A 14,549-nucleotide genomic window follows, 5' to 3' on the forward strand; every position below is an offset into this window, starting at 1 on the left:
GGACAAGGACACCATATGTCTTCCACAAGTGCACCTCAAAATAGTGGCATGAAGGAAAACAGCACATAGACAGCTCTAACACTGGGATCCTGGCTTTCTAGATAAAGGAAGTAAAAAAGATGTTTTGCCCTTCAGTAAATTCATTTTTTTCTGTATCATTGCCTTTGCTATCCTTTCTCCTATTCCTATCAGTTGTCTTTACACTATTTAAATATTCATGTTTGTTTTTATACAAACTGCTTGAGGGCAGGGATAATGTGTACCTTTGCCTTTGATGGAAACTAGCTCAGTGCCTGTTCTTATTAGGTCACTAAGAAATGCTGTTTGATTTAATGTTATAGGAGAATTAGACTTCAAGGGTCAACAGCTGCAAGGGCTGGCAATCCATAGAATTTCCATGAGGCAAAGCCACACTTGGCAATTGTAAGGGCATACCAGTGAAGTGAAGAGAAGCGTCAGATTTTGCAATAGTTCTGCAAATAAGATAGATTTTCTGGAGTGGCTGTATTCTCAGAAAATTATGTGCTGAATGCCAAAAAGTAATCCAGGTTTTCACTTTTATAGAGATCATGCAAGATATAATCTCTGCCAGATTCAAATGGAAAAGGGTGACATTTATAAGTTTTCTTAGCACTATATAGCATTATGCTAGGTATTGCACATGTAGAATATTTTAAAAAGTAAGATGTTATTACTGCCTTCAAGCTTAAAACCTTAACATAAAGTCAGTGTGAATATACATAAACTAATCAATATTTACACTGGAGAAGGAAATGGCAACCCACTCCAGTTCTCTTGCCTGGAAAATCCCATGGATGAAGAAGTCTGGTAGGCTACAGTCCATGGGGTCACAAAGAGTCAGACAAGACTGAGCAACTTCATTTTCACTTTATAAATTAAATATTTTAGCACTGCTATTGGAAAATGTGTCCTAAGATGGTGGCCTTTAGATGAGTCTTCAAGACCCCCAATTTTTGTGGGTCTTAACTCCCCCAAGGCTTCACAAAGCTATTCTGTGGACATTTGAAATATAATAAAGTTTATTGCTTTTTTTTTTTTTTTAGTTTTTTTTTTTTAGTTTATTGCTTTAAACCCCACCCCACTCCACCTTACTCACACCTATTTATACTTTGAGATAGCATTTCATATACCTGGTGTAATGATGTGCTTAGCTCTTAACTTCTTAATGCTCTAGCCTTTGAGCTTGAATCTATAACCCTAACTTTCAGTTTAAGCTTCACTCAAGAACTCAGATTCTTCCTGCTAGAAGAGCATGAGAAGACTTGGTCACTAGTTAAAGATTCAGTCTCAAAGGTAATCGAGTTTTAAGGAGGTTCCTGCCTTATACTTATATTCCCCAGAACTAGATTTCTTGCTGGTAATTTCCCCTCCCATGAATAGAATTAGAGTCCCCAAAACTGTATTCTTTTCAATGGGGTCTCTGTTTTCTATAATTTTTTTGAATGCCAACTTTCTGCACACCTGTTCTGTTCACGTTGTCTAATACTTGCTCAGATTAACACCCTGAATCTTAGATTCATTTTAGACTTTTACCATAAGTTAAAACTTTCTGCATGGTCCTTGGGGGCTAGCTTTGGTGACAGGGTCACAAAAAAGGCAGTAGCTCAAGGGTCTCTTATTTCAAGGGTTTCTCCTTGCAAGGTAAGAAAGCAAGTAAGAGGCTGCAGCTCTGTGACCGGCTCATAGTCATCAACTTGTTCATGTTCCAAACCCTAGGATATATGATTTCTGCTTTAAGGCATGAGGCAAGGAAAGGGGTATTTTAGGGAAAAGGTTTAATACAGCATTAAGTGGATTAGATAGCAAGATGATCAAGATACTATATACCTTAGCAAGATACTGAGATACTTATCAAGATACTATATTCCTTCTGGAGAAGGAAATGGCAATCCATTCCAGAATTCTTGCCTGGAGAATTCCATGGACAGAGGAGCCTGGAAGGCTAGAGTTCATGGGATTGCAAAGAGTAGGACACGACTGAGCAACTAACACTAGCATTTACATAGATCAAACGAGATAATGCAAGCAAAGTAACCAGCACAGTTCCTGGCACTCCACAACCATTAGTTCTTTTTCCTCTGCATATATATTTTACAGTTAAAGTAGTTTCGCATACATTAACCCCCCAAAACCTTCTGAATTAGGTGTTTCCCCAAAGAATAGTGACTTGACCCTCAAAGGAGCTCATCTGAAAAACCACAGTGCTGAGAGTCAGACTCAGGTCTTCAGACACCAAAGGCAGTTCCCTTTCCCCTACACTCCAGACTGTTCTTATTGCATTGTCCTAAATTTAAGACTGTGAAGGCCTGGACTGGAATGTTCACAATGGGACAGAGATCAAAGACTGATGTGAGTTTCTGGGTAGCAGAGCTTTGTAAAAAAAAAAAAAAGGAAAGAAAGAAAAAAAAAGTTATCTCTTTCAAGATACATCTGTTTTCACATTTTAACATTTCTAAAATTGAGACAATTGGTCTTTTTCAGTTGTTTTTACCTCTCAGCAGGAGGAAGAGGAGGAGGAGGCAGCTGTGGATGAGGCAGCTCATCCACAAACTTGGTTATTATTCCTGATGGCAGGACAGGATAACTAAAATCCATGGACATTTTAGTAAAAAAACAAAAAACAAAAAACACCAATAAAACAAAAATAAAAACAAAACCATTTAAGCACCATTTACACAAGAAATATGAATCCTAATTGTTGTCTGAAAACCTTCCCTTAATACCTTTGGGTAAGATCAAGAAAGCACCAGCATCAAAACTTATAGATTGGATATCAAGAGCTTGGAAGAAAATTACAGAAAAAAATGGTGGAACCCTGCTTAAGGAAAGTTGCAGAAGACAGACCCCGAATGTAAAGACTGAACTACTGTAACATTCATTAGTTTTCCTTTTATTGATGCGCTAGTGTTTCTTGTTTAGTCCCTAAGTTGTGTCCAACCCTTTGTGACCTCAAGGGCTGCAGCACGCCAGGCTTCCCTGTTCTTCACTGTCTCCTGAAGTTTGCTCATATTCATGTCCCTCGAGTCAGTGATGCTATCTAACCATCTCATCCATCCTCTGCCACCCCTTTCTCCTCTTGCCTTCAATCTTTCCCAGCATCAGGGTCTTTTCCAATGAGTCATCTCTTCGCATCAGATGGCCAAAGTACTGGAGTTTCAGCTTCAGCATCAGTCTTTTTAATGAATATTCAGGGTTGATTTCCTTTAGAATTGATTGGTTTGATCTTGCAGTCCAAGTTACTTTCAAGGGTCATCTCTAGCACCACAATTTGAAAGTATCAACTCTTCGGCACTCAGCCTTCTTTATGGTCCGGCTCTCGTGGATCACAGCCTTGTCATGGTGAAGGGGCTTGCATAACTCAGTGAAGCTATGAGCCATGTGGTGCAGGGCACCCCAAGACGGACAAGTCATAGTGGAGAGCTCTGACAAAATGTGGCCCACTGGAAGAGGAAATAGCAAACCACTCCAGTATTCTTGCTATGAGAACTCCATGAACAGTATGAAAAACGCACTAGTGTGATACATGATAAAAATACATGCTTAAATAAACTTAATAAGGTCTTTAATAAGGGCTGCATGAATAGACAGCATTGCCCCATTGATTAACTTGTAGCATTCTTTTCTTTGTTAGCAGTATATAAAATAATGATATGCCCTACAATTGCTGATGTCTTAAATTTGATGAGGATGGCCATGTTATATTTGTATAAATGCTCCACAGTTTATACAGTTAGCTCACTGTAGTCATCTTAATAACCTTGTGATATTAGGAGCAAAATATTAGCATCAAGTTTTATTGATGGAAAAAACAAGGCAGATTAAATAACCTACTCAGCCAGCTATAGATCAGGATAAGGACTCTTCCAAATTCAGTCATCTAGAATAAGCCTAACACTCTTTTTTCCCCCTCTAAAATTTCAACACTCGTATTAGTCTAAAAGTTACCATTAAAAAAAAAAAAGAGCAGACCTGATGAGAATGTAATAGTTCAGGATAAGTATTAAAAATGCCTCCTTTTTGGCAAGGGAAGTGATTGTCATGGCTGTTATAGTAATAAATCACTCTTACAGCCTAGAACTGTGTACTAGCACACAAAAGGTGTTAAATAAATAATAGAAGTTGTATCGCTCAGGGTAGTTAATGCTAGCTATCCTAGCAGTCAAACCCTGCATTCTTAAGGGCTTAACCAGCAAAATTATATATCTCACACTTTGCCCTATATCTAGCCCAGGTTGGCAGGCAGTGAAGGTGGCATTGTTCTATTCCACACCTTCACTCAATTAACCAAGATGACTCAGGATCTACAATCTTTCAGCTGTACTTGTGGAAAATGTAATTCCTGAGGTCACTGTGAGGGGGTGAAAGGGTCAGAGGAGGCACATTGGCTATAACTTCCTCAGCCTCAAAGTGACACAGAATTTCCTTCAGGATATGAGCCAGAAGTCATCACTTGACCCTAACCTAGCTGAAGGAAGGCTGGGAAAAGCAGAGGAGCAAAGGAATATTTGGTGACTGCTGTCTATTCTACAATAGTCCTATCACTATTTCCTTGAGGACAAGAATGTTTTATTTACTGATATTCCCAAATATCTAGAATAGTATCTGGCTTATACTGTTCACAAATAATTACTGAATTAATAAATCAGTGAATTAGTAAGTGGTATATCATGTTGGTTTTCCTTGTTTCGACTCTGAATCTACTCTGAAAAGTTTCTAGATAGAATTAGATACTCAAGTTCAGGTTAATATTTCCAAAATGCCTAGAGTCAACAAGCAGGTGTTTGGGTAAGAATTTATTTGAAGTTGGCAAACTCATTCTCAAAGTAATTATTAATAGATCACATGAAATATTTTCTATAGGAGCTTAATGATTCTTTAAATTTACCAAAATATTAGGAAACAACACTCAACTCTAAAAGCCAGGAGGTTTCTTGGTTTCACTTATAAATGAACACAGACTGCAATCTTCATTAAAATCATTGCTTAGGGAGTGCGAAATAATTTGCCCTGATGATACGAATTCAGATTGTGGTGATACGAAAAGGTGAGTAGTAGTCGGGCATGGGGAACTGAACAATAAATAACAGTCCTTTTGGCTCTGATTCAACACCTAATCTTAGTATCACCTGCCTGGTCAGGAAGGCACAGAGAGTTCAACACTGATTTTCACAAAGGAACCTAAAAGTGATTGTCAGAAGTAATTCATCATTCATTCAACAAATGTTTATTAAGCACCAAATATGTGAAAAGCACAGTGCTTCATGGATATTCAGGTTCAAGAGACAGATTCGATTCCTACTCTAACAGAACTTAAAATCGAATAGGGAAGACAGACAGTGAACAATTATTATTGTAAGCATGACACAGGTTGTAAAAAGGGAAGAACCAGGTGTTAGAGTGATAAACTGGGGGGCTTCTTGCTTTTGAGCAGTAAGAAAGTAAGATTAGGGAAGCTCTCCTCAAGAAATTGAGGTTTCAACTTAAAGGATAAAGAGGATTTGGCATTGGACAAGTGAGGGAAGAAGAATTCCAGATGGAGGGAATACCTTGTCTTCACAACCCTGCTAGGAAGTCACTCAGGATTAAATCCTTTATTATATAGCTTTATTATATAGTGGTAGGAGAACAAAGCGATTTAAGCAATGTTCAAAGGACACTGTTAATTAGGACTGTAGGCTATGTTCCTTACATTTCAAGCAAGGCACACAATTGTCTCCCTTTCCTGACACGAAACAGTGGCCGAGCCAGTCACTCTTATAACCTACCAGGCACATCAACCAGCCACAGACTAGACTGATTTAACAGATATGAATTTTCAGTTTGTTTCTTGCTATGCAGGATGAGAATGAGCCCTAAATGGTTCTCATGCAGGAAGAGGGTGGGGTGTAGTGGTGGAGAGAGAAGCTTCATTGGTGAGAGCCAAGTGCTAAAAGCAGCTGCCTGTGACATTTCCGTCAGCAGGCCTCCCTCTTTCATTGTGTTATGAGACACACATCAGATGTTCTGGTTTATGATTTCAGCTTCAGAGAACACACCCCCTTGAGATCTAAGCTCATGTATCTCTCCCTGGCATGCTGCCTGTTCATTAACTGAACACGAAGGTCCATTTGAGACTGACAACTAAATGCTGACAATATTGGAACCCCTTTCTCCTACCTTCAAGGAGGTCTGGGATCCTATGGAGTGGTTAAGTGTTAAGCCCAGGTGCCTAGTTGCTGTACTTGTTAGAAAGTGACAAAGCACAGACTACCAGAAAGATTCTGTCCAGATGCCAGAACCATGTCAGATACAAAGTCACATACAGCTGCTGTCTTCTCCAGTTTGGATAAGCCAGAGGACAATGTGTTATCTCTCCTTTGGAAGACAGAGTAGAGACTAAACTCATGGAGGTCTCAGGTAAGCATCACATTATCCATTAGTAGACCAGACAGACCTACAGAGGGCCAAGAATTTGTCTTTTCATATTGTGTATACCTCCCCAGGTAAATTAAAGTAGAAAGAATCTATTATTTACAGGGGAGATAACAGAGGAAAGCCTTTATAGGCTTTGGCTTCTTTGATTCAACATCAAGATCCTGATTTGACTGAGATGTCAGCAAATGAAATATGTTTGCATACTAACAATCTCTGAAAATTTAAAAGTTTCTGATATTCTGATCATTTAAAAATATATTACTTTAGAGATTTCCATAAAGCATTTGTGCTGAAAACTGTTACTTGCTTCCAAAAATGCTGGGTCAGATAGTCGCTCAGATTACTTCCCCAAATTATCTCATGCAGCTATGAAAACCAACGTAAAATAAATGCCAAAGGGTTTTCTTTATGAAGAACAGATTTCAAAAAAAAGAACAAGATTACATAATGATGACAATAATCTGTTCTAATCTAAATGACAGCAGTCTCTGAGCACCAAGGCTGCTTGCTTTACCTTTGGGAAGCCACATTTAAATGATTTTGTGTCAGAACTCTTTTCATAACCAGATATTAGACCCAATTTGAAGAGACTTGAATGATGGATTTGCTTTGAAAAGAGTGTGATAAACTGAGGTTATATCAGGGCTGCTTAGTCCATGTTGTTACCTTTTATAATCAGTCTGTGATCTTGAGGAAGGTAGCTGGGTAAAAAGTGAGGATATAAGAGATAGTTAAATCAGTATCATGAAGTTGTATTTATAGACTTTACTTCAAAGGAACTATTCTGAAGATAACTACAGTATATGAGTAATTCTGGGGGTAGGGAGGGAGGGAAGCGACAATTCAAAAATAGGAAGAAAACAATTAAAAAATAATATGTTACCATGTTTTTAAGATATAGCAAAATCCTAAAATTTTTCCATCTCTTTTCTCAGACTTAAAAGAACACGGTTGCCAACTATTGTGTTATGCAATAAATAGAAAGGAAGAAAGATGAGATAAAGATTCTAGGAATTAGAAAATCCAATTATTGTTTGGATTTGAAATACTATCTGTGTACCCTAGGATAACTTCGGGCTTTATTTTTTCATCTCTAAAATAAAAGGACTTGGACTATTTATAACTCACCCTTCCAGTTTGAATAGTGCATGATTTGATCTGACAGGCAAACTCTCCCGCTTTGTCATTCTTATTTACTCATCTTCTCAAATTAAAAAAAAGTCACTTACCACAGATTCTTAAAATAGCTCTCTCTCTATAGAATGTATTCCTTTTTTTCAGTAGTCATGACATGACTTAAAAACTATATTGATGAAAATTATCCAAATAAAGATATAAAGAAAATAAATGCCACCCTCTTGTCCCAATATTGAGGAAAAGGTTTTCTTAACATTTTGAGTTATAATTTTCTCACATTACTTTTGTGCCCATACTTTTACACATATTTACTTAAAACCGTGATAGCTTTGTACTTAGTGTTTTGAAATCTGCATTCCTTAATATTACATCATAAATATTTTCCATATTTCTCTAAAGCATGAATGTTTTTCATGGCTGCATTTGTAATCCATCATCTAGGAAAACCACAGGTTAACTCACCTATTCAACATCTAGGTTATGTATAGTCTTTATTATAAATTACAGCATACTGAACAAATTTGTACAAGAAAACCTGATTATTTCCTAAAGGTAAATTCTTATAACTAGAATTACTTCTACCAGCAATGTATGAGAGTGCTGGTTCCCAGTTCCCTTTGAGAATTATAAAACTAGTTATAACTTAAATACATCTTTGCCAATATGCCTTGTAAAAAACTTTTTTTTTTTTTTGAATGAAAAACTCTTATTAAAGTCCTGGATTTTATAATTTAGAGAAATCCTTGTCGATATCCATATCTGGTTATTATTCAATACTTTTCTGTATTTTGCTGTGGTCATTTGCATTTCTTTTTTTCAGTTAAATATCTACTTCAGTCTTTTGCCCATTGTCCCACTCACCACTTTTCTTTTTTGAGATGTTCTCAAATGCCTCATTGTTTTTGATGGGGTAAGTTTTAGAAGGTGCCCTGCAGATTCAGGGAGATTCAGGTGTTTTTTTTAATTTATTTACTTTTTATTGAAGTGTAGTTGATTTACAATGTTTTAGTTTTAGGTGTACAGCAAAGTGATTCAGTTATATATATATACACTTTTTCAGATTCTTTTCCATTATAGGTTATTACAAGATATTGAACAGTTTCCTGAGCTATACAGTAGGTTCTTGTTGCTTATCTATCTTACATATATATGTTAGTATGTATCTATTAATCCCCAAATCCTAATTTATCCCTTCCTGCCCTCCTTCCCTTTTGGTAACCATAAATTTGTTTTCTATGTCTGTGACTCTATTTCTGTTTTGCAAATAAGCTCATTTGTATCATTTTTCAGATTTCACATACAAATGATACCGTGACACTTGTCACGACTTACAGCATAATGACTCAATTTACATACACCATAAAATGATTATCCCAATAAATTTAGTGAGCATCCGTCATCTTATATAAATACAAAATTAAATAGAAAAAAATTATTTCTTTGTGATGAAACTCTTAGGATTACTCTCATAAGAACTTTCATATATAAATAAAGCAGTGTTAATTATATTTACCATTTTGTACATTACATCCCTATTTATGTTATTACATCCCTATTTACTTATAATTGGAAGTTTGTTCCTTTTGACTGCCTTCATCTAACTGCCTCTTCTCCAAACATCCTGCCTCTGGTAACTGTAAATCTGATCTCTTTTTCTGAGTTCATTTTTGAAGTATAGTTGACCTACAACACTATCTTAGTTCCTGTCCTACCACATAGTGATTCAATACTTCTATACATTTCAAAATAGTCACATAATAAATCTAGTTACTATCTGTCATCATATACAAATACTACATTGTTATTGACAGTATTTGCCACTCTGTACATTTCATCTTCATGACTCATTTTATTTTGCAACTGGAAGATGGTACCTCATCTTCCCTCATCTACTTCTCTCCTCCCCACTGGGAACCACATATTTGTTCTCTAAATTTATGTCTCTGTTTCTGTTATGTTTATTTTTTTAAGTTCCACATATAAAAGAAATCATACAGTTTCTGCCTTTTTCTGATTTGTTTTACTGGCACAAGACCCTCTAGGTTTATCTATGTTGTCACAAATGGTGTTATTTCATTCTTCTTTATGGCTGGGTAATATTCCATTGTATGTATACCATAAGACTCAGTTGTTTTTGAAGATCAAAAATTGCCAAAATTATGGTCCCAGACCAAAGCTTCAATTAATGTTCTATTTTTTACAGTTTTCCTTTTATCTACACACAAATAATTTTATAATTATACTTCATTTTTAAATCCCAAACCTACCAGTAAATCATTTCAAGACCCTATCCTGTAGCACTTTTTCCATTAATATTTTAATAATGAAATACTCTTCAGTTCAGTTCAGTCGCTCAGTCATGTCTGACTCTTTGCCACCCCATGAGTCGCAGCACACCAGGCCTCCCTGTCCATCACCGACTTCTGGAGTCTACTCAAACTCATGCCCATCGAGTCGGTGATGCCATCCAGCCATCTTATCCTCTGTCGTCCCCTTCTCTTCCTGCCCCCAATCCCTCCCAGCATCAGGGTCTTTTCCAACAAGTCAATTCTTCACGTGAGGTGGCCAAAGTACTGGAGTTTCAGCTTCAGCATCAGTCCTTCCAATGAACATCCAGGACTGATCTCCTTTAGGATGGACTGGTTGGATCTCCTTGCAGTTCAAGGGACTCTCAAGAGTCTTCTCCAACACCATAGTTCAAAAGCATCAATTCTTCGGCACTCACCTTTCTTCACAGTACAACTCTCACATCCATACATGACCACTGGAAAAACCATAGCCTTGACTAGACGGACCTTAGTTGGCATAGTAACGTCTCTGCTTTTTAATATGCTATCTAGGTTGGTCATAACTTTCCTTCCAAGGAGTAAGCGTCTTTTAATTTCATGGTTGCAATCACCATCTGCAGTGATTTTGGAGCCCAAAAAAATAAAGTCTGACACTGTTTCCACTGTCTCCCCATCTATTTCCCATGAGGTGATGGGACCGGATGCCATGATCTTAGTTTTCTGAATGTTGAGCTTTAAGCCAACTTTCACTCTCCTCTTTCACTTTCATCAAGAGGCTTTTTAGTTCCTCTTCACTTTTTGCCATAAGGGTGGTATCATCTGCATATCTGAGGTTATTGATTAATGAGGCATTAAGACTTCATGAATTTTTTGCATTGAACAAGAACAAATTTTAAACATTGGTAAGTCAATACTGGATGAACTAGAAGAATACACATTGCAGGTATTCAATTTTTAAATGTACAGCCTCCTAGACTAGATCAAAATTATGATGGCAGAACAGAGATATTACATTCAGGTTTTTGACAATTTGACTCATACTATGTTGAGTGGATTGGCTAGGTAAATAGAAACATAAACACCTTGGAAGCGGCTGCCATCTAGCCATTTCATTAGAACTTTTTGAAAGACAAAACAAAAGGCTTTCAGTGGTCCTGACAAATGTGATGCTCTCTTAGACCCCTCAGAAAAAACACTAAGCTAGAAACAATGGAAACCCACAGAACCCCCCTTGCTGGACTCTGACTTACTGGCTGAGCAGGTTATTGTTGATAGTTTATCATTCAAAAGAACAACCTGTAACACCATGTACAGAATCACAAAGCACATCTTTACATAGTTTATTGCCCTTTTACCTTTTTCTGAGCCTATATATAGGTTCTTTCCTGAGCATATATCTACTCTTATTCTCTTTCCTCTTAATTTTTTTGGTGGTTGTTTCATGTGTATATTTATAATCTATTTTTTAGAAAAGGTAGAAGTTTGTGATAATTTTTTGATTCTGTAATAAACAGCACCCTGTTGACTTAAGGAAATCATTTCAAGGTCTTTTCTGGAGCTTTTTTTGGGGGCGGTGTTGGGTCTTAGTTGTGGCATGTGGGATCTTTCTTGTGTCATGTAGGATCTTGCACTGTGATACATGGACTCTCTAGTGGTTGTGGAGCAAGGGCTTAGCTGCTCTGCAGCATGTGGGATCTTAGTTCCCCAACCAGGGATAGAACCCATGTCCCTTGCATTGCAAGGTAGTTTCTTAACCACTGGAACACCAGGAGGTCATTTCTACTTCCTTATCTTTTTACTATAACTTTAATATTGAAATGTGTTGGTTATAATATTGAAATGAATTTAATGTGCCCAAAGAACAGTAAATCTTATAAATTAGAAATTGTTAAATAAAAAAAAAAGAGAGGTTTTGCAGAATAGTATGTTACATTATGCTACCATAATATGCATATATTAAAAAAAATGTATGGGACTTCCCTAGTAGGAATTCAATAAATATGGAATGAATAAATGGATGAATTAAGTACAATGAATGTCTTAAACATGCACTTAGATTACTAAAGCTTTGTGGAATACGTAAGTATAGCAGTGGTATTGCTAAAATGAATGTGCCTAAATGGTAGCAAACTTTCTGTAAATGTCTTCAGAAACAACAGAAGTGTGGAACAGCTAGAAAAAGTGCTTTGGTTAATAGAAGAACAACATTTTTATAACTGGTTCTAGGCTAGTGCTTAAACATCCTAAGTAAACAAAGCTAGATTATCTTCCATCCGCCTAAATCTATGAAATTACTACTCATTGGAAAAAACACCTCTTGTGATCTAGAAGAAGATGCATTAACTCTACTATTAAAAAGTCAGGTCCCAAGCTTATCTAATGGCAGTTTTATCAAACTTCCTGTCACTGCTAAATGGTGAAATTGCATGAAAACTAAATGGCTTTTTAAGAAGAAAAACAAAGTCTGAACTGAAGGAAAAAACTATTGTCATTTTGCTAGATTCTAAATTGAACCAACCCATTACTCTTTATCACATTATAAGTGATAGGGAACTTTCATGTATATAAATATATATACACACATATGTACATATGTATATATACATATATACACACATATGTACATATGTATATATACATATATACACATATACATATATACACACATATGTATATATACATATATACACACATATATGTATATATACATATATACAGATATGTATATACATACACACATATATACATATGTATATGTATATACATATGTATAAATAGGTATATGTATGTATGTGTATATATATATATATATATATAAATCATATGAGCCACAGCTATTGAGCCTGTGTTCTAGAGCCGGTAAAGCCTCTACCTGCAATGTGGGAGACTCGAGTTTGATCCCTGGGTCAGGAAGATCCCCTGGAGAAGGAAATGGCAATTCACTCCAGTACTCTTGCCTGGAAAATTCCATGGGCTACAATCCATGGGGTCGCAAAGAGTCGGACATGACTGAGTGACGTCACTTTCACTTTGTCATATATATACATGGCATATATTTATTGTCCTGGCCAATATTTTTCCGAAAAACTAGGCAAGGTAGAGCAAGCAAAATTCAAACCAACATTTTCACAGTATCTCTTACTTCAGTGAAGCTAATCAAGGATTTATACCAAATACAAAGTTACTTAAGGCTCTGTTTGCTGCTTTATACAAGATAACCAACTGTATTGTGATATCACTCAGTCATGTCCAACTCTTTTTGACCCCATGGGCTGTAGCCCACCAAGACCCTTTGTCCATGGGATTTCCCAGATAGAAATACTGGAGTGGGTAACCATTCTTTTCTCCAGGGGATCTTCCCAACCCACAGATCAAATCCAGGTCTCCTGCATTGCAGGCAGATCTTTACCATCTGAGCCACCAGGGAAGCCCAGTTGCATACTCAGGTCAAGTCTTGAGGGCAAGCATAGATCTAAAAAGTGACAGCTTATTGGAGTCAAAATAATAAAGAGAAAAAAAAAATAAAGAGAAGACACTGGAATTCTAGTTATTCTTGTTGAGGAAGTGGAGGCTGAATTGTGGAATTTACAGCAGCACAAATTTTTAAAGCATTTTGCAGGAAAAATACAGTAAGATCCCTATGTATGAACCTTTAAGTTGTGAACTTTCACAGATGTGAACCTGTCCAAAATGTTCACATGTCCAAAACGATGCAAATTAGTTCACGTGTCTGGCTTACGTTGTCACTGTCACGTGTGGACACCCCCTACAAGTGTGCTTTTGTATACTTTGCTGTGCAGTGTTGCGTAGAGTACAGCAGCACACTAGTACAGTATCTTTTGGGCTTCCCAGGTGGAGCAAGTGGTAAGTAACCCGCCTGCCAATGCAAGAGACATAAGAGATGTGGGTTTGATCCCCAGGTTGGGAAGATCCCCTGGAGGAGGGCATGGCAACCCACTCCAGTATTCTTGCCTAGAGAACCCCAATGGACAGAGGAGCCTGGTGGGCTACAGTCCATAGGGTTGCAAAGAGTCAGAAACGACTGAAGCGACTTAATACACATGCACAGTACCTTTATTTCAAGCCCAGGATGTTTGGAAGCAAGCATAAAAGCAGCAGGGATATAGCTGATACTACTGTACTTTTCAAGGTACTGTAAGATTTAAAAATGCTTCATTTTTTAAGTTTGTTTTTTACGTATTATTTGTGTGGAAAGTATTCCAAATGCATTACAATATAGTACTTGTATTGTATACAATATACAATGCAATAGCTGATTGCATTAGTTGAGGACCTAGGCTAACAAACTGGATTTACAAACTCGCTCTCAGAATGGAGCTCATTTGTATACCATAAAGACAATCAGATAAAAGTAGTTTTACATTAAGCAACTCTACACAATATGCTTACAACAGTACCTGTCACGGAGACTGTGTTGTATAAATGTTAGCTGCTATTTACCATCTGACATCACTTTGAAATATCAACCAATTTGTATTAGCCATATACATATAGGTTTACATAAAGCAATCTGTATGACACCAAGAGAGGAAACAGTCCCTATTGTAAGAAGTTTACAGAGACACACTATGAAGGAGAAAAGAAAGTTAAATTGTTTAAGAAAAAATTTCTTTGAGGTAATGTCCTTTGCCAGTTCAGCTTGAGTTCTGCATCAAAGGTTGAGAAAAT

The sequence above is a fragment of the Cervus canadensis genome, chromosome 2 (genome assembly GCF_019320065.1).
Source record: "Cervus canadensis isolate Bull #8, Minnesota chromosome 2, ASM1932006v1, whole genome shotgun sequence".
Classification (NCBI taxonomy): Eukaryota; Metazoa; Chordata; class Mammalia; order Artiodactyla; family Cervidae; genus Cervus; species Cervus canadensis.